The 20,177-nt window shown below is 49.2% G+C and overlaps 1 protein-coding gene across 6 annotated transcripts in view; it reads left to right on the top strand.

Annotated features, from left to right (window-relative positions):
- LOC105480920 (histamine receptor H2) overlaps positions 1-20,177 on the top strand; it is a 53,183-nt gene that overhangs the window by 2,044 nt on the left and 30,962 nt on the right. The window lies entirely within an intron of this gene.

The following is a 20,177-nucleotide window of genomic DNA, read 5'->3' as shown; positions in this document are numbered from 1 at the left end:
ACTACTGACCCTCCCAGGCGACATTCCATGGGAAAAACAAGACCAGCTGTGGTCCATCTCCGCCAACACCCCATAGTAAGGGAAACAGGATTAAGTTCCAATCCCAAAGATTTAATTCAGACTTGAGGAAGAAATCCCTGATGATGGGGAAAAGGGTGTCCCAGCAGGCTAGAGAGGTTCCTTTGCCAAAAAATGTTTTAAAGAAGAGGAGTACATCCAAATGAAAGGATGGAGATATGCACAAAGCCTCTTTCATGTGCAGAGATATTCATCAACAATCAGAAAGTGCCTAAATGTCCAACAGTAGGGAATCAATAAAATTATGGGACGCACATGTGACCACCAAAAGTTGAGAGTTTTTAGTGAATGGAAACATGTTTTGCATCGGCATGCAAATGGCAGGGTCCCAAAAATGTGGCAAGAGCTTAGAAAAAAGACTGGAAGGAAATAGGCTAAAGAGTGTTAACAGTGTTTGCCCGTGGATGGTGGGGTTGTGGGAGATGTGTTCCCTGACTACTTTTTCTTGACTTTCCAGATTTTATGTAATGAGCATGTTCTTTAATAATTAGTGGACTACCTGGCTTCGAGTTCTGAGAGCAGGGAGGAGGGTGCCTGATTGAAAAAAAGGTAACTTATGGTTCAGTAAGGGTGCACTGTATCTGAGGGTGCCCTGTCTCAGGCCTACAATAAAGACTGAATTGTCTCTAAAAGGGTTCAAGTAGTGTTTTCCAGGTTGAAATTTTCACCATCTTCTTGTCTCCTATCTTGTCCCCTCCAATTCTGATACATCCTTTATCCTATTGTCAATTTGGTAATACAGAGCTGAGGCTACTGCTCCCCTGCTCAGAAATATTCCAAGACTCCTCATTACCAAATGGATCAAGACCAAAGTCCTCAGACTGGCATACATGGCTTATGATGGTCTAGTCTCTGGCCAGCCTTCTCGCCTCCAGCTACCCCACCCACCCACCCTCTGCTGGTCCACCTACAACAATCCACATCCAGCTGGCAGAATGAACTGTGTTCTTGCCCACCTCCAAACTTCCCAGTTGGAATTTCTCTTGCCTGCAATGCCCTCCTTTGCTTAGCAACCCCATCCTACTCTTCCTGCAAGATTCCATTCAAACCAGATCTTTTAGGACCCCACAGTTTACAGGTATGCTCCTCCCCCAGGACTCCTTAAAGATGGGGACGATGTAACCTGTCTTCTCCTTGCCAGCACCCAGGATGCAGCTGGCACATGAAGGCTTGTCAGTAATAGGGGCAATTATATCAAGGCCTGGCAGACCCCTTAGAAGAAATACAAAATTATTGATATCAATATCTGTTATTTGTTGTATTCCTACTATGTTCTCATGACAACCCTATGGGTCTCACTTTCAGACTGGAAAGTAAGAGTAACATGCGTTCAGCCACTTGCCCAATGTCTAACAGAATTCGAACACTGGCCATCTAAATCCACAGCCTACACTCCTAATCAGGGTCAGGAAGGGTTGACAGATTCAATCAACCAACATTTAAGCAGGGATCACAGAGATGCTGTAAAAAGCAATGCATCCCTGCACTGTAGAGGTGAAAAAATGGCACAACAATGACCTCCAAAGTGTAAGGGTTTGTGCCAAATACTGGGAACCCAGGCATATATAAGATGTCATTGCAGGCTGGACACAGTGGCTCACACCTGTAATCCCAGCACTTTGGGAGGTCAAGGCAGGAGGATCACAAGTTCGGGAGTTCAAGACCAGCCTGGCTAACATGGTGAAACCCCGTCTGTAATAAAAATACACAAAAATTAGCCGGGCGTGGTGGCAGGTGCTTGCAGTCCCAGCTACTTGGGTGGCTGAGGCAGGATAATCGCTTGAACTCGGGAGGCAGAGGTTGCAGTGAGCCAAGATTGTGCCACTGTACTCCAGTCTGGGAGACAGAGTGAGACTCTGTCTCAAAAAAAAAAAAAAAAAAAAAAAAGCCATTGCTACACGGAGCTTACAGACAGTGGGGTGTGGGGAGAGTGGTGTGTAAGCAGGTCCTCAGGGCTTTGACAGGGGTGTTGAGGAAACTGTGAGGCCTCAGGGGATGCAGGTGAAGGCTGCCCAGAGGGGATGATATTTGAAATAGATCAGGAAGAATAAGTAGGAATTCACCAGGTGAGCCAGGGAGGTTGGAACGATGGTTCTCAAGTGGGGACGTTTTTGCCCCTTGGAAGACATTCGTCAACGTCTGGAGCTATTTTTGATTGTCACAACTTGGGGAGGGGGAGTGCTGGTGTCTAGTGGGTAGATGCCAGAGATGCTACTAAACTTCCCACAATACACGGGACAGCCCTCATCACCAAAAATTATCCTGTCCCAAATGTCAATAGTGCGGAGGTTAAGAAACCCTGGGTTGGAAGAGAAGAGCATTCCTGACCAGAGATCAGCTGGTTCAGGTACCCACAGGTGTTTACCAAGTGCCTTCAAAGCACTGGTCCTTTGAGCCGGAGGTTGCTCTATTGGTCACCTGGCCTCCCTGCTTCCCTTCTGCCCCCACTGACCTCAAGCAACAAGGGTGGTCTTTTTTAACATAAGAGCGTTATAGAGATATAATTCATACACTATAAAAGTCACCAATTCAAGTGACAAGTCCATAATTTTTAGGATATTCACACAGAGTTGTGCAGCCGTCACCACTACCTGATTTCAGACCACTTTCGCTATTTCCAAAAGAAACCTGTCCTCATTAGCAGTCACCCTCTATCCACTCCCCACTCCCACTCAAGGCTCAGCAGCCACAGGTCTACTTTCCCTCTCTGTAGATTCGCCTATTCCAGATTCTGGACATTTCACAAAAATTGAATCACACAATAGGTTTTGTGACCGATTTCTTACACCTGGCATGTTGTTACGGTTCATCCATGTTGTTGCATATATCGGCACTTCATGCCTTGTTATGGCTAAATAATGTTCCACGGTATGGATAGACCACATTTTCCTCATTCACCAGTTGATGGGCATTTGGATTGTTTCTGCTTTTGGGCTATAATGAATAACGTTGCTGTGAACATTTGCAAGGGGCTTTTGGGGAGACATATATTTTCATTTTTCTGGAATATATGCCTAAGAGTACAATGGCTAGGTCACACGGTGATGAAGCTTTGACTTGACGTGTGTTTGAGGAATTGCCAAACTGTTTCCAAAGAGGTTGCACCCTCTTACATTCCCACCAGCAGTGCGTGGAGCTCCCAGTCCTTTCCAAAGCGTCTCAGGTCTTTTGGATTCTAGCCATCCTTGTGGGTGTGAAGTGGTATCATTCTGGTTTTGGTTTACATTTCCCTGAGGGCCAATGAATTTGAGCATCCTTCGGTGTGCTTGTTGGCCATTTGTGTATCTTCTTTGAAAAACTGTCTATTCAGATCAGAGTCACCTTTTAAACTTCATTGAGTCATTCCTTACTTGGACTGAAAGGCAATCTCCATAGAAGTCTATCAGGTGCCCTCCATCAGGCCCTGCCCGTGCCCTGTCTGCCTTTCTCCTCACTCAGCTCTGGCCAAAGCCTCAAAAGGGCCAGCTCATTCCCCACCGGCCCTTTGTACTCGCCAGTTCCTCTGCCCAGCTTGCCGTTTGCACAGCAGCTCAAGGATCAGCCTCAGAGAGGCCCTCCTTGTCCTCCCAGTCTCAAGGACACTTCTTCAGCCCCCCTCTAGCACACTTCAAGTTTCCTTTGATCGTATTTTCCTGTTTGATAAGATCTTGAAGAACTCCAGGTGTGACTACACCTTTGACTCACTGTGTGACCCTGGGCAAACCACCTCCCCACTCTGAGCCTCAGCTGCCCCATTTGAAAACCAGAGGAAGTGGGACTGGCTGATTGCAAAGGGCCTTTCCAGCTCTGCCCTTATCTGATGCTGTGTGACGGCACTGCCAGGAGGGTGCGGGCCTGGCGCTATTGCTGTGAGAGAAGCGTGGCTGGAGCCAAGTTGGTCACGGACTGGAGCAGGCAGCTCAGCTGGTTATTGCCAGCCCCTTGGGGACAGTCTGCAAGAGCTTGTGGCAGCTTTGACCTGGCACCCAACCTCCAATAACAGGAGGAAGGATTGCAAACACTTCCAGCTCCAGCAAGGACTGGACACTTTGGCCACTTTGGGCTCTAGAATTGCCCATTTTTCCTGGGAGAATGATCTAACAGCCAAAGCCTCTGTGAACATGAGGGCCACTCATTCACTCATTCGGTCACTCACCAAATGCTTCCTGGGGCCCTGCTTGTGCTCAGTCAGTCCTGGGCAGTGCACTGAAGATTCAGCAATGGATACGTCTGACACCTGAGAAAAGATTCCAGCATAGTGGGGAAGACAGACAGGTGCATGGGAATGCAGCAGGGAGACACAGAGCGTCTGGGTATTCCAGGTGTAGAAAGGGCGTGCACAAGGAAACAGAGCTGTAAAACGTCCAGGGGTGTTCAGAGCATTCAGAATGATTAGGCTTGACCTGAGACCCCCGGGCAGTGGGGGCAGGTCATAGAGGAATCAAGGGCGCAGACCTTGAAAAGTCCTCAGTGTCAAGCTGAGGTGTTTGGATTTTGTCCTGTAGGCAGTGGGAGCCACAGAAGAATTTTTTTTTTTTTTTCCTGTCACCCAAACTGGAGTGCAGTGGTGAAATCACGGCTCACTGCAGCCTTGACCTCCTGGGCTCAAGCCATCCTCCCACCTCAGCCTCCCAAGTAGCTGAGGCTACAGGAGAGCCCCACCATGCATGGCTGCTTTATTTTTTTCTTCATAGAGGCAGGGGCTCGCTGTGTTGCCCAGGCTGGTCTCAAACTCCTGGGCTCAAGAGATCCTCTTGCCATGGCCTCTTAACGTGCGGGGATTACAGGCATGAGCCACCGCACACAGCCTGCACAAAAGGATTTGCAGCTGAGGATAGAGGCGATCCGGCTTGCATTTTCTAAAATGCCTTTTCTCCAGACAGTGCGGAGGAGGGTGGGGCTGAGGAGAGAGCAGGAGGCCAGGAACCTAATCAGGATGCCCTGGCTCTTTCTCTTCATCTTGTGCAGGGATGAAGGCCAGTATTCTGCAGCTGGAGAGGAAGGGACAGCTTCAAAGCTGAGAGGTGAAATCATCTGAAGGGGCTATGGGTTGAAGGAAAGGAAGGAATCTAAGTAATGAATGACATGGGAACAGCTGATGCCAGCCTCCTGGGGTTCCTGCTACGACCGAGGAGGCACAGGAGCTGCGGGAGCTGGCATTTGAGCATGGCATTTTCCAGGTGGCTGGAGAGGGGGAGTAGAGGCAGCGGGAGAGGGAGGTCCAGACCCAGGGATCTGGATATGCACAAGCGCAGAAGGGTGAGAATTAAAGAGAGTTAAACAGTGAGAGGCCATGGATGCCTCAAGCACAGAGGGTGTGATGGCAAGATGGGAGGGGAAACTGAGGCTGGAGTGGGCAGGAGGGGCATCCCTGCTTGGCATCAGAGGACTGTTAGAACCCAGAGCAGAGGTCCTGGCTACAGGAACACTGACTGTTGCTTCCAGGCACAGAACACTCGCTGCCCTAAGAAAGCCCGTTGCTAGAGCTAGAAAGTTCTGAACACCTTACCGCACTCCCAGGGCCAGATCTGGGTGCCTGTCAGTCTGACTGTCAAACAGGCGGAAGGCAGATTCCCCCAAAGTATTGACCAGTGAATGTGATGTCAACGGAGGCCAAGCTCTCAAAGCAATTATAAAATAGGGAAGATTGGTTAGAAAAGGAAGAAGGAAATCCTGGAAACTGACCTAGCTCTCCAAGAACACCAGGAACACACCAAGATCATAGATGGCAGCTGGCAGAGGACTTTTGCAGAGACCACAAGATATTTTTGTTTAGGAAAAAAAAAAATGAGCCAACAGTTTTAAATGAGATTTCATTGAATAGTTAGGACATTTTATTTCAAACCCAGAAGATTTTACTTAACATCCAGATTTCCAGCTTCTGGAGAATGTGCAGCTCTGATGGCACTGAGCCCATAGTGGCCACAGCTGCGTAGTGGCTGCCCCTCCAGCTGGGCGCTACACCCCCACTGTGGGTGCAGCCTGCCATGTTTCACCTGCCTGCCTGAGCCCTGAGGCCCTGGGATCTGGGACCCCAGGACCAGCCTCATCCTTGTCTCTGCCCTGCTACCTAGAGGCTGGGCCAGTAGGAGTTCCTTGCCCTGCAGCCCCCAAACTGTGTTCCTCGAAGCATCAGTCTCAGAGAAGGCTTTGTGCAGGTGGGATCTGGGGCCTCATTTGGCTGTCTGGAAGCCCTGCTACCCCCAGCCCCTCTCAGTCACAGTACAGGTTGGCGAGTTCAGTCAAGTGCTCAACAGAGACCCCAGTTGACATGACCCTTGCACTAAGGCAGAGATTCCTTTTTTTGTTTTTTGAGATAGAGTCTCACTCTGTCACCGAGGCTGGGGTGCAGTGGTGCAATCTCAGCTCACGGCAGCCTCGACCTCTCCAGCTCAGGGGATCCTCCTCACCTCAGCCTCCCAAGTTGCTGGGACTACAGACATGCACCACCTCACCCTGCTAATTTTTTGTATTATTATTATTTTTTTTTTTGTAGAGACGAGGTTTCACCATATTGCTCAGGCCGGTCTTGAACTCCTGGGCTCAAGCAATCCACCCGCCTTGCCTCCCAAAGCGCTGGGATTACAGACATGAGCCACTGCACCCAGGCTCCAGATCCCTTTTTTTGAAGTAGCACCTTTAACAAATATCCACAGAGCTCATTTGGGACCCTGCTGCCTCTTCTAAAGACTGATTAGATAGTTGTGTTTCTTCTTTTCACTTTTTGAGTAGATAAGACCTTCATGTGGTTCAAAAGTACAATATACAAGGTGCACAACGAAAGGCCTCATTGCACCCTGGCCGCCATCTGCCCAGTCCCTGCTCAAAAAAACAAGAGGTCTCTTTTGTTAATTTGTTGTGGTTCATTCTCCCAGATTTTCTTTTGCAAGTAAAGGCATATATATATGTAATGTATGGTCTTATTTTTGGCCCAAAGGGGAATATATTATACATACTATTTTGCACCTTACATGTTGTTTTTTAGTCACTGTAGACTTCACTCTCAACGTAGAAAACTTTGAATAAAGAAATGTGCGGGCCGAGCGAGGTGGTTCATGTCTGTAATTCCAGCACTTTGGGAGGCTGAGGTAGGCAGATCACCTGAGATCAGGAGTTCAAGACCAGCCTGGCCAATGTGGTGAAACCTCATCTGTACTAAAAATATAAAAATTAGCCAGGTGTGGTGGCAGGTGCCTGTAATCCCAGCTACTCGGGAGGCTGAGGCAGGAGAATCGCTTGAACCTTGGAGGCAGAGGTTGCAGTGAGCCAAGACTGCGCCACTGCACTCCAGCCTGGGTGATAAGAGCAAAACTCCATCTCAAAAAAAAAAAAAAGAAAAAAAAAAAAGAAAGAAAGAAAAAAAGAAAAGAAAAAGAAACGCGCAAAGAAGACAGAATAACCAGTATGACCATCCAAAATAAAACCACTAATACCATCCAGTCTGTCCTACTAGGCATAAATTTTTTTTTGCTGTCCCCCCACATCTCCTGGAAGTTGACAGATTAGGAGTTCATAGTTATAATCATTGTCTCCTTACAATTTGAATCCTGCTATTTTTTTGACTTAAATATAAGCATTTTCCCTCATTATTTCATAGTTTCTAAGAAGTGATAGTAATAGCTATAGTAATTTCGTTATGACGTAATTTAACCATTATTCTAGTTTTGAACATATAGGTCATTCCCAATATTGCCCATTGTCGAGAATATGGTCATATCTACAGTTGTTTCAAATATTTGTAATTGGGCAGAGTGAGCATCCCTAGAAAGTGGGCCACCTAGGCCAGGAGCTGAAAAGCCATGGTTTGGTGCCCCAGGGCTGGGACTGTGTGGGAATGAGGTTCTGGAAGGGGAAGGATGGCTGGGACACAGGCACCTGGGAAGCTGGAGGAAGGTAGGTGCAAGTGTGGGCCAAGCACTGTGCTGTGGGCTTGTGCATCACGCATGTGCAGTATTCACACTCACGGTGTGTGAACAAAGAATTGAGTGCTGGGGCTTGGCACACATTTGCCCACTGACTGCACAGCAGTCAGACAGTGGCGAACTGCAGGGATTTCCTTCCTCCAGTTGAGAAGTCTGAGGCAGAGACCCCCGCTGCCAGCCATTGCTCGCAGGGTGGGGGCACAGGGGAATGTCACTCAGGAAGTTGGCTCCAGAAGGGTCTTGATCTTGACCCCATACACCTGTTAACTCCCTTGTGAGGCTGGGTTATTAGCCCCATTTTACAAGAAGGGAAATTGGGGCTCAAAGCAAAGTCATCTGGCCAAAATTGACTAACTGGTAGCAGCAGAGCTGGACTAGAACTCACTGCAGCTGCTGTGAACGATGCCTTTTATCATGAGGTGCTGGAGACTGAGATGGGAGTCGCGGTGAGGGGCCGGCTAGGAGGAAGGGCCCGGGGTGGTCAGTGAGGAGGACGCCAGCCATTCTGCCGGCTGTCCAGGAAGAACCGCGTGCTCCCAGAAGCAGAGCGAGGGTGACGGGCACTCAAAGACTCCTAGGGAAGGGCAGCAAGGTAAGGGCAGAGTTGTCCAAATCCAGAAAGAGGGTGGGAGAAGCAGGGGAGAGGGGAGCTCCCCAGCATGGAAGGAATGTTGAGGGCAGGACTCACTCAGTGCAGAATCAGGAAGCAAAGTGCAACAATGTCCACAAAGAGCCGATCGCGCAGTTCCCCAGGAGGTCCCTGCTTTGGTTTTTGTTTTGTTTTGTTTTGTAAGGTAGGGTCTCCTCCAGCTCAGGCTGGAGTGCAGTGGCACAATCAAAACTCGATGCAGCCTCCACCTCGCGGGCTCAGGCCATCCTCCCGCCTCGGCCTTCCAAAGTGCTGGATTACAGGCATGAGCCACAGCGCCTGGCCCGTGCTTTGTTGAATGCATTTGTTTTTGAGATTCCAAAGAGACACAGCAGTAGAGAGGAGAGAATTATGAACCCTGCATCCCCCTTTCCCAGTCTCACTATTTTCAGCATTTTGCCAGTTGTCTTTCATCCCTGCTACCACATAATATTTTTTGTTTGTTCATGTGAATATTTTAAAGAAAATCCAAGGCATCATGGCACTGTGCTTGTGAGAATTTCTTTCTTTTTTTTTTTTTTTTTTTTTTCAGACAGAGTCTCGCTCTGTCGCCCAGGCTGGAGTGCAGTGGTGCAATCATCTCAGCTCACTGCACAGTCTGCCTGCCGGGTTCAGGTGATTCTCTTGCCTCAGCCTCCTGAGTAGCTGGGATTACAGGCACCCACCACCACGCCCGGCTAATTCTTGTAGTTTTAGTAGAGATGGGGTTTCACTGTGTTGGCCAGGCTGGTCTCAAACTCCTGACCTCAAGTGATCCACACACCTTGGCCTCCCAGAGTGCTGGGATTATAGGCATGGGCCACCGTGCCTAGCTTCAGTGTTTGGGTTTATTTCTAACTGGCGAGCGCACGGCACCTCCCCATTGCTGCAGCTAGCAGAACGACAGAACGAACACAATTCCTTAACATAACCCAATGCCTGATTCGCGTTCAAGTTTCCCTGATTGCCTCAAGATGCCTTTGTACCATGATTCTGTTCACATCAGGATCCAAGCAATGTCCCTTTTAATGCTTTCAAAAAGCACTAGAGCTCCACTAGAGGAATCCTGCGCTTACCGTTCATGGACTGAGCAGAACCAGGGAGACCCGATACTTCTGTAACTTGATGCCGCTTTTCCAAGGAGCCCAGATTCACTAACCACAGGAGCAGCTCCCTCGGGGTGACAAACTCTGATGCTTCCGAGGCCAGGCAGGTGGTGTCACTGCTCTGCTCCGCGTCACTCCCTGTGGGCTTGTGTCTGGCCAAACAGGCTCCTAGCACCAGGCTCCAATCCAAAGGGGACAGGTGGGAATGAGGGCCAGGGCTGTTTCAAGAGTAATTGGAGCCAGGCCTGTAGTCCCAGCTACTCGGGAGGCCAAAGCAAAAGGATCTCTTGAGCCCAGCAGTCCAAGACCAGCCTGGGCAACATAGTGAGACCCTGCCTCAAACAGAATTATTATTTTTTTTAAAAGTAACTGGAAACCTAGACTTCTTACATGAAATCTCCTGATTGTTAAAGGTTGCCTCTCAAAAAAAAATTGATAAACATTGTTTGAACCCCACAGCACTCCTCAGTAGACTGAATTCAGCCTGTGGCCATTGATTCCATCTTTGCTGTCCAAAAATTTGAAAACGAGGGGAGACACATGTTGTTTGAAGGAAATGACCTCCCCGTCTTTGGAGGTAATCAAGGAGAGGCAACCTGGCCATCCATCAGAAATGCTGGACAGGGACTCTTCCACTCATGGTGACCACTAGGCTATTTCCTGTCCTCGGTCCTACTAATAGATCATTCAGAAATCCCACAACTTCCCCTTGGACCAGCAGTGTGCCTGAGAGCACTGCCACAGCCAGGCTGCAAATGCAACCACCTGCCTGGGGCAGAACCCTCAAGACCCTTGAGCCCACCAGAGACCCGTGGAGAGTCTACATGATTAAGCCTAATCCCCACCCTCACTGTTGTCCAAAGACTGGCCACAGGAGGATGACAACAATCTCTTCCAGGCAGACAGCTGCCTGGGCTGGTTCTTGATTTGCTTTGCCAGGCCATGTCCAGATTTGGGCCTGTAGCAATGCTTACCAAGCCTCATCTGAATGCAGTGGTGGGCAAACAGACATGGGGCCTGCCCTGTGGCACTTACACTCACCTGGTAGGGGCCAACAGAGAAAGGAAGAATGGCACACATGGGGTTAAGGACAAGATATGCTAAGTGTATACAATGATGCCAAGACTGTATAACCAGATGTCTAATGTCCGCTGAGAGTGCTGCGTGGGGATGGGGCCGTGCTTTGGGGAACTGGAGGACAGTTCTGTGCACAGAATCCTCTGAGTGAGGAAAAGAGAAGTTGGGGATCCATATTAGAAAGTTCCCAGGAGCCAGAGGGATTGCCCAAGGCTTTGTGGGGCACTGCATGGGCTTGGTGTTCCTCAGCAGAGCGGAGGTTGCGTAAGATAATCAACGGGTATACATGTTCCTGGCAAGGGCTATCTGTGTGCTGTTGCTATCTTTAAGGTGACCCAGCTGCTTGCAGGACTTCTGCCTGTAAGACAAAGCTGTACCTTGGCAGAAGGGCAAAACCTGCAAGGAAGGGGGTTGGGGGAGAGAACAGAGAGGGAGGGAGAGACGTTTCGTCAGCGGCAGCGCTGGCATCCAGCTCATGTGGCCACAGCTGCTACCGATGGTGGAGGTGATGGTGATGATGGTGGTGACAGCAAGCCTGGAAAAAGGAACTTGGACTTCTTCTCTGAACCTCAAAGCTTTTCAGAGACGCACAAAAAAGTTTGCAAACACACACACATACACCCAAAGTGCCAGGTATAAAATACAAAAAGAAAACGATAAAATTGCCAGTATTAAATGTCCAGTTGAACATCTGCAAATGTAACACTATGCCAGCTGGTCAAAGTCAGCTGCCTAAGTCAAATAGCCATATACAAATTATATTTTCTTTGCAAAGTGCATACATTGCAATGTATTTGTTATGCAGTGAGGTATGACCTCCCAAAGAAAGAGGGTGTAGAGCTCTGTAAATGTCCTTAAATGGCTGTGGCTCATTGGCAAACACTTTGTAAGATAGTAAGCCCCCCATCGATGGAGGTGTGCAAGGACAGCCAGGATGACTGCCTCTCTTGGGTGCTACACAAGAGGTTCCTGAACACGAGGAGCCCTGTGTTTTATTTCCACCCAGAGCTCTATTTCACTATGGAGGGTTCATGATTCCTTGTCTTCTCCCCTCCACATACACACATACAGTTGCTGGAAGAGACCTTTGAAATATTCTAAGCCCATCTCCACATTTTTCTGCTGAGGAAACTGAGGGTATGAAACTTGCTTGAGGTAACATAGCAAGTCAGAGTCACACCAGAGACACAAACTCAGGATCCGTATTCCCAGCCCAACATTCTTCCCACCCTAGCTGCTGCCCCTGAGCAGTTTTGCCCCTGGGTGGCAGGGATGTGGGCTTCCCTGAAAACACTGGCGATCCACATCTTACCTCCCCAAGAACCAAGGCAGACTATTCAGCTATCCCATCTCACCCCTGCCCTGAAAACTCCCTCCCCAGGCCTTTGCCACACTCGCCAGCCCCCTGCGGATGGAGGACTTTGGCCAAGTCACAAAACATCATAAACCTTAATTTTCTTATCTATAAAATAGAGATGGATAGTGGTACCCACATAATAGGGTTGTTGAAGAGCTTAAATGGGATAATGTATTTAAAATATTTCAAACATTACTTGATACTTTCAAAGTGCCCAATAAATGGGATATTGCATTGTTATGATGGTTATTTTCAAATGCATTTAGCCAATTGAGTATTAGTGGATTCCCCATTAAGTGCCTGTTAGGGAGCAAGGCGGAGTGGATCCTGGATCCTGGATCCTGACCCTCGCCAAGCTCTCATTCCGGTAGGGAGAGACAAATAGTGAACCAATAGAGAAACACACAAAATGCTAGGAGGGCCACATGGGGGGGATGTTAAAGAGGGTGAATTGAGCTGCCTTGGAGGGGTCCAGGAGGCCCCTCTGCAGAGCTGATGTGTGTACCAAGACGGGAATGTCCAGGTCATCAGCAGGTCACAGACCAAGCTCTGGGGAGGAGCAGGTGTGTAGTATCCGAGGAATAAGAGCAAGGTTAGGGGAGCCAGTGTGCACCCACTGAGGCCTCAGGTGGTAAAAGAGGAGATGGAGGAGGTTGCCGGGGATGCCGATCACAAGGGGCCTTCTGAGCCGGTGGTAAGAGTGCGGAACAGGACAGAACTGGCGAGGCAGAAGCAGGCAGGTGCTCGTGATTCAAGCGCCAGCAGCAGGGAGGCTGGTGAGGACCTGTCTCAAAACTTCAGGCAAGAGAGGGCAATGGCTCGAACTAGGACTAGGATGGGGCCAGCTGCAAAGGAGAGTAGGGGTGTGTGTGTGTGTGTGTCTGTGCATGAGCGCATTTCACAGGCAGAAACCACAGGGTTTGCTGATGGGTTGGAAGTCAGAGGTGAAGGAGAGATGGGAATCAAGAAGAATGCCGGCCAGGCGCGGTGGCTCACGCCTGTAATCCCAGAACTTTGGGAGGCCGAGGCGGGTGGATCATGAGGTCAGGAGATGGAGACCATCCTGGCTAACACGGTGAAACCCCGTCTCTACTAAAAATACAAAAAATTAGCCGGGCGTGGTGGCGGGCGCTTGTAGTCCCAGCTACTTGGGAGGCTGAGGTAGGAGAATGGCGTGAGCCCGGGAGACGGAGCTTGCAGTGAGCCGAGATCGCGCCACTGCACTCCAGCCTGGGCGACAGAGCGAGACTCCGCCTCAAAAAAAAAAAAAAAAAAAAAAAAGAAGAAGAATGCCTAAGTGTATAACCTGAGCAACCAGGTGTTTGGAGGCTGGGGAGATGCAGGTTAGAAAAAAGAATCAGGGGTCCTTTTCCAGCCCCTCACCTCATGATTTATATGCACTTTGTGCCCACAATATGCAGAATAGACAAGTCTACAGAGACAGAAAGCAGGTCGGCGGCTGCCACGGGCTAGGGAAAGGGAGGAAGCGGGAGCGACTGATAACGGGAGCAAGGCCTGCTTCTGGGGTGATGAAAATGTTTTGGAATCAGAGAGAGGTGGTGGTTGCACAACATGGTGAAGGTACTGAATGCTCCCCAACACTGCACAATTTAACATGGTACATTGTATGTTATCTGCATTTCACCTCGGTTGTTTTTTGTTTGTTTGTTTATTTATTTGTTTGATGGAGTCTCACTGTGTCGCCCAGGCTGGAGTACAGTGGCCCGTGATCTCTGCTCACTGCAACCTCTGCCCTCTTGGGTTTAAGCCATTCTCTTGCCTCCGCCTCCCGAGTAGCTCGGATTACAGATGCCCGCCACCATGCCTGGCTAATTTTTGTATTTAGTAGAGACAGAGTTTTGCCATGTTGGCCAGGCTGGTCTCGAACTCCTGACCTCAGGTGATCCACCTGCCTCAGCCTCCTAAAGTGCTAGGATTACAGACGTGAGCCACCACACCCGGCCACCTCAGTTTTCTTTTTTTAATGTGAAAGAGAAATAAAGACTTTCCCAGACAAAAACTAAGGAATTTTGTCATTGGATGCAGCTTCAGGTTCCCATATCTGCTGTTGGCAGAGGCCGAGCAAATGGTGTGAGTCTGTCACTGATAAGGAAACATCACACAAGAACTGGTCACACAAATCAGTGCCCAGGCTGGTTTCATGCCTTCTGCGGGAGGGTGGGCCGGGGGATATGGATGTTCAAAGCCCTGCCTGCGTCTTTACTGTGGCTATGTGGGCCCAGACAAGTGAGCTTTCCAAACCTCAGTTTTACCATCTATCAGATGGGAACATGGAAACCTCTGCTATCCAGATACTATTATCATCATCTGTCAGGTGCCCGGCACGTGGTAGGTGCTCGGGAAATGGAAGTGGCCAGGGTCTTTGCGTCAAGTCCAGGTCCCCCTCTCCCTCACTATGATGCCTAGGGGATGACAATCATCATCATCAAGTGTCTGCTCTGACCCTGCCATCTAGCGCTGAGCTGGAGGACACACGTCTCGGGGGTAGTGAGACTCTTCCCCGTCTGTGCCAACACCACCAGTTACAGAACCCGCCCCCAATTCCCAATTCCAGACAACATTCAGATCCATTCACTTTTCAGCCTGTGCAGAGGAGCCCCGCTGCGGGCTGCAGAGCTTGGGACAAGACGTGCTTGAGGACAGAAGCAAGAACAAGCTCTGCCTTTGCACCCCTCCTGACTCAGAAGAAATAAAGGGGCAGGACCAGAGCTCCTGGGAGGCTCCAGACTTTCTTTCCAACGAACAGCCTCAACCAGGAGTCTTTTCCTGCCTGTAGACTCTGACCAAATGTCCTGCCAGGAAGGAGTTAGACACCTGCAACCACAAAGATGAAAGACGTGTGGATGTTACCACAAGGGAGGAAGTGTCTTGTGCTGTTGATACAACTGCAATCACACCATCTCTTTTAAAAGCCCAAGCCCTTTCTCTACCGACAAAGCCAGATATGTGGAGGCCGAGAACAGGGACTCTGGAGGCTGACAGACCTGGGTTCAAGTCCTGATTTTGCCACTTACTGTTTTTGAAAGTTTGGACAATTTCCTTAATTTTGCTGAGCCTCAGTGTCTGTGTTTGTAAATGGGAAAAAGAAAAATCTCTTTTCTCACATTGTTGTGGTGAAGATTAAATGAGATAAAGCCAGGCCTGTCATGAAGTAAGCATTCCTTATATGCCAATTTGTAGTAGTATTTTCATAGGTTGTTAACTGGCTGAGATCTAGAGATATGGGGTCCCATATCTGCTGCCAGTTCCCTGGGAGATCTTAGGGCTGAGGATTGAACCTTCAGTGACTCCTTATTACCTTCAGAACTAAGTCCAAACTCCCAAGCACTCCATCCCCAGCTACACTTTCCTCTTGAGAACTAGCTGGAGAGGTTGGTGGGGGCCAATCACACAGGGCATAACAGGCGTTGCTATTTTTACCCTAACAACAAGAGGGGAATTAGAAAGCTGCAGCATGCTCAAAGACCAGGACAGTTGGACTGCAAAACCTGTGCAATGATTGAGAGGAGAGGATGAGCCCTGAGGGCTATGAGCTTGGAAGTAGAGGACTTTTTATAAAGGGGCATCTGGACTGAGTGGACCAAGCATCAACCCTCGCCCAATCCTAGCCTGGAGCCCATCTCAACTGTATGGCCCTGTCCCACTCCTAAGCATGAGCTAGTCCTCCAGCTTCCATTCCTTTGCATGTTGTTCCCTCTGCTCAGCATACCCTTCTCCTTCCATTCTCCACCAGTCAAACTATATGTCTATTAGGTTTTGAGTAGGTGATACATATACAAGGTGAAAAGATTGAAAAGGTCCCAAGAGATACATGGTGGAAAAGAAGCCTTTCTCCCATTTGTTCACAGCTCCCATTTCCTCCCTGGAGGCAGCCATCCCTGCCATCCCTACCCTTTCACTGCTGCCCGCCTGAGCCAGTCCTTGACCGACATTAACGTGTAGATGCGTGGGTATGCACACATGTGTTCCCCTTGTGCATATCACACTCAGCATCGGCACACTTTTGGAGGCCCTCCCATCAGCCCAGCTAAGTCTTTTGTACAGCTTCACCGCGTTCTGTCATGTGTACGTTTACACTTTCCAGACTTTGCCAACACAAGCAGTGCTTTGGGAATCACAGGACAGATTCCTAGAAGTGCAACTGCCAGGTCAGTAGTCTGAGTGATTTTAACATTAATGGGGTTTCCAGACCCAAGAAAATGCTTCCTTCCACAAATGCATGTGTGTGTGCTGGAGTACACACTCTGGCCCACACACATCCGCACCCGCACTTGCGCACACACGGAGCTGTTGCCTGCTACTGCCCTCAGAGCCAAAGCTCCAGTGTCCCAGTTCCCACGCCTGTGTGGCCTCTACCCACAGCTCTTATTAGCCATTTCTTGCTGTATCTGAACTTCTAGAGGATTGGGACCACCACACCTGTTCACATGTATCCCCAGCCCCTGCCCCAGAGCTTGCCTTGGGTTCCTGGGCAAAGGCAAGAAGGAGCCCGAACTCCTAGCACATAATGGGTCATCAACACTTTTTTTCCAGGTTTTTTTTTTTTAATTCATATAAATTTATGGAGTACAAGTGCAATTACGTAACATACATAGATTGCATACTGGTCAAGTCAAAACTTATCATCTCCATCACCCAAGTAATGTATATTGTACTTAATAAGTAATTTCTTATCACCCACCTCCTCACCATTCAGAGGCTCCATTGTGTAGCATTCTATGTGCTAAGTCCATGTGTACACATTTTTTACCATCTTCTGAGTGAGAACATGCAATATTTGACTCCAGTTGCACTGGAGGATATTATTTTAACTAAAACAAGGCAGACACAGAAAGTCAAATATTGCAAAAGACAGGATTTCATTCTTTTTTATAGCTGAATGGCATTCCATTTTGTGTGTGTGCGTGTCTGTATACCACTGCTTCTGTTTCTTTTTTCCGTCTTTTCTTTTCTTTTTTTCTTTCTTTGTTTTTTGTTTTGTTTTGTTTTGTTTTCGGTTCTCACTCAGTTGCCCAGGCTGGAGTGCAGTGGCATGATCTCGGCTCACTGCAGCCTTGAACTCCTGGGCTCAAGTCATCTTCCCGCCTGGGCTTCCCGAGTAGCCTGCACTACAGGCGTGCACCACCATGCCCAGCTAATTTTTAAACTTTTTGTAGATACAGGGTCTCCCTACGTTACCCAGGCTGGTCTCAAATTCCTGGCCAATCCTCCCACCTCCCCACCTCAGCCTCCTAAAATGCTGGAACTACACGTGTGAATCACTACGCCCTGTTGCCTTTTCTTTATGCAGTCATTCACTGATGGACATGTAGGTTGATTCCATATCTTAGCTACTGTGGATAGTGCTCGAAAAACATGAGCTCAGATATCTTTTCGGTATATTGACCAGCATTTCTTAAATGAAGCTGTCCTGCCATGTTAAGTGGAAAGAAAGGGCTCCCTGGGAAGGCCAGGGATCATTTCAGCTCTGACCGTCTGGACCGAAGCCAGGTTGGTCAGCAGCTCGTATGGGGGCAGCCACTCTAGGCTTGGAGAGGCTTGTCTTCCTTGCAACACTAAAATAACTCTCTACTTCCTTGCAACCCCAAAATAACCCCTCCCAGCCCGTTTTGGGTGGCTCCTTGGGGACTGATGCTGGAGCCACTTTCCAATACCCTGGAACATTTGAAGTGGTCGATTACAGGGGAAAAGTTCTGAGAATGAATAGCTCATGAGAATGAGGAACTGGGTGGTGCCGGGCAGCCACCTGCTCCGGCCCACCCCCAGCTGCCACACCGCCGAATCCTGATACACAGCAGGAGGTCAGGGACCGTGTGCCCCTTTTCCCACCTTCCAATCACATCACCCTCTGCTCGAACTTCCCCTCCACCTGCCGGAGGCGTCTCAGGGCTCTTGGGATACAACCCACCATCTTTCTCCTCCAAACGTTCACAGTGGCTGTTCTCTCTGGACTCTGCTTGTCCCATGTTCACTCAGTTACCTCGTTCCCATCTGTACCGATCTCAACTCGAATATCGCTTCCCTGGGGAAGCCTTCCATACCGACACCGTGATACATTCTGGCGGTGCTATTTCCCTTTAGATAACCCTTAGCACAGCTGCCATCAATAAGCAGCTCCACCGTAGGTCCCGGATTGTGTCTCCTCCCACCCCTGTGCTGGGCGCTCCAGATGTGTCTGCTGTGCTCACTGCTGTAGCCCAGTCCTCAGCACAGCGTGTTCACCTGGAAGCCACTTGGTATGTGTCATGCTCATGAATGCTGTTTGCTGGCCATGCAGCTTCAGCCAATGACAAAAATGTTATTGGGAAGAACCTACCACGTACCGGGCACTAAGGGTTTTCCATCCCTTTACTGTCTTCATTTCACAGCCATCAAGTGAAGGAGAAGGTAGTAGCATCACCATTTTACAAATGAGAAAACTGAGGCTCAGAGAGTTGGAAGTCACGTGCCCAAGGTCACAAAGCTATTTCAGCAACAGCGCTGGAATTGGAACCCAGATCTGTCCAATGTCCAAGTCCTTGCTTTCAGCGCAGGGGCTCCCCTTCACTCCTCATGGTGTCCGTTCTGTAGAGTAAGGATCAAACCACCTGTTTTACAGGGTTGCCGTGATGCTCGCCCAGCAGGGGCATCAGGCACAGTGGTCGCTGCGTGGATGCCATTTTCTTTTCCCGTTGTACATTATTGCCTGGAAAATCAGATTTATCTTTCAGGCTGAGTGAGAAGGCCAATCAGGCCTTAACTGATTCCCCCAAATTGCTGGCCGCTTGGGTGCAATTGCCGCTTGGGTGCAATTGCCAGGGCTGTGTCTGGGGTTTAAGTACTTAAACCACAAAAGGGGTTTCACTTCCCACTGAAAAGGGAAAAGAAAGTATTGGACTTGATTTGGTAAATTTGGAGGGGGAGCACATCCCAGTCCCCAGCTTGGTTGCTTTTCTAGATGGCCTCACCCCTCTGGTTTTCAAACTGAGTGCACACCAGCGGCATTTCTTCTGGGGTTTCATGGGTTATGGGTAGTGAGAGGGAGGCTGTGGCATCAGGCAGACCTGGGGCAGTCTGCCAAGTTCTACCTCTTTCTGTGGAGAGCTTCACCCTCCAAGCCCTGGTCCTCTTCACCACCAGGTGGAAGGATAGAAGAGAAGAGTGGTATTTTGTGTCTCACCACAACTCAATTCCTGGGAAGACACATTCTCATGGTGAATCACCAAGGACTCCACTAAGAAGAGAGTGCTCCCAGGGCCTTGAAAACTCAACACTCTGCCCAATGGGATTAAAAAAACACCCCCTTTCTGTCCACCTCAGAAAGCACAAGCCTCTGCCTGAGGTGAGTACAAGGGAGGTAGAAGTGAGAGAGGATGGAGAAGTTACCTCTGGAAGACTTCCTGGAGGAGGTGACAGAGGAGGCCAGGGCTTGACAAAAGGGTAAGAGCTCTCTAGGTAAGGAAAGGCCTTCCAGGCAGTGAAAACAGCATGTGCAAAGGCACAGAATCAGAATGGGCCTGGCACTTTTCAGAATTAAATACCGCAGAGCCAGATCAACGCTACAAGGCAGCAGGTGCTGTACAATCTAACTCGGTACAAAGTGCAGAGAGGTTACTCCTGCTTTTAGGCATCTAGGAGGACTCAAGGAGACAGGTACCTGAGCTGGGCCTTGAAAGGAGAGTGGTTAAAGTAAATACAAGGAAGAGTGAAGCACCAGACATAGGGGACGCAAACGCAGAGACAGGAGGGAGAAGGCATGCTGCATCTGGGGACATGCTCGGTTGCCCGAGAGTCTGTGAAATTAACAGGCAGATGCTGGAGTGCTGGGTGAGACCCTGTTGGAAAGACAGGTTGAAGTCTGATTGAAGAATGGGCATTAAATACAGGCCAAAGGAGTTTGAGCTGAATTCGAATCCAGGCTCTGCCACTCTCTAGGGGCATGACATCACCTGGCCTCTTTGAGCCTCAGTCTCCTCAACCGTTAAACAGAGACAATGATTTTCCTCACTCGTGGGGTTGTGAGGATTCAG

This window comes from Macaca nemestrina, chromosome 6, assembly GCF_043159975.1.
Source record: "Macaca nemestrina isolate mMacNem1 chromosome 6, mMacNem.hap1, whole genome shotgun sequence".
Taxonomy (NCBI): Eukaryota; Metazoa; Chordata; class Mammalia; order Primates; family Cercopithecidae; genus Macaca; species Macaca nemestrina.
This window is presented reverse-complemented; position numbering and strand designations above follow the sequence as displayed.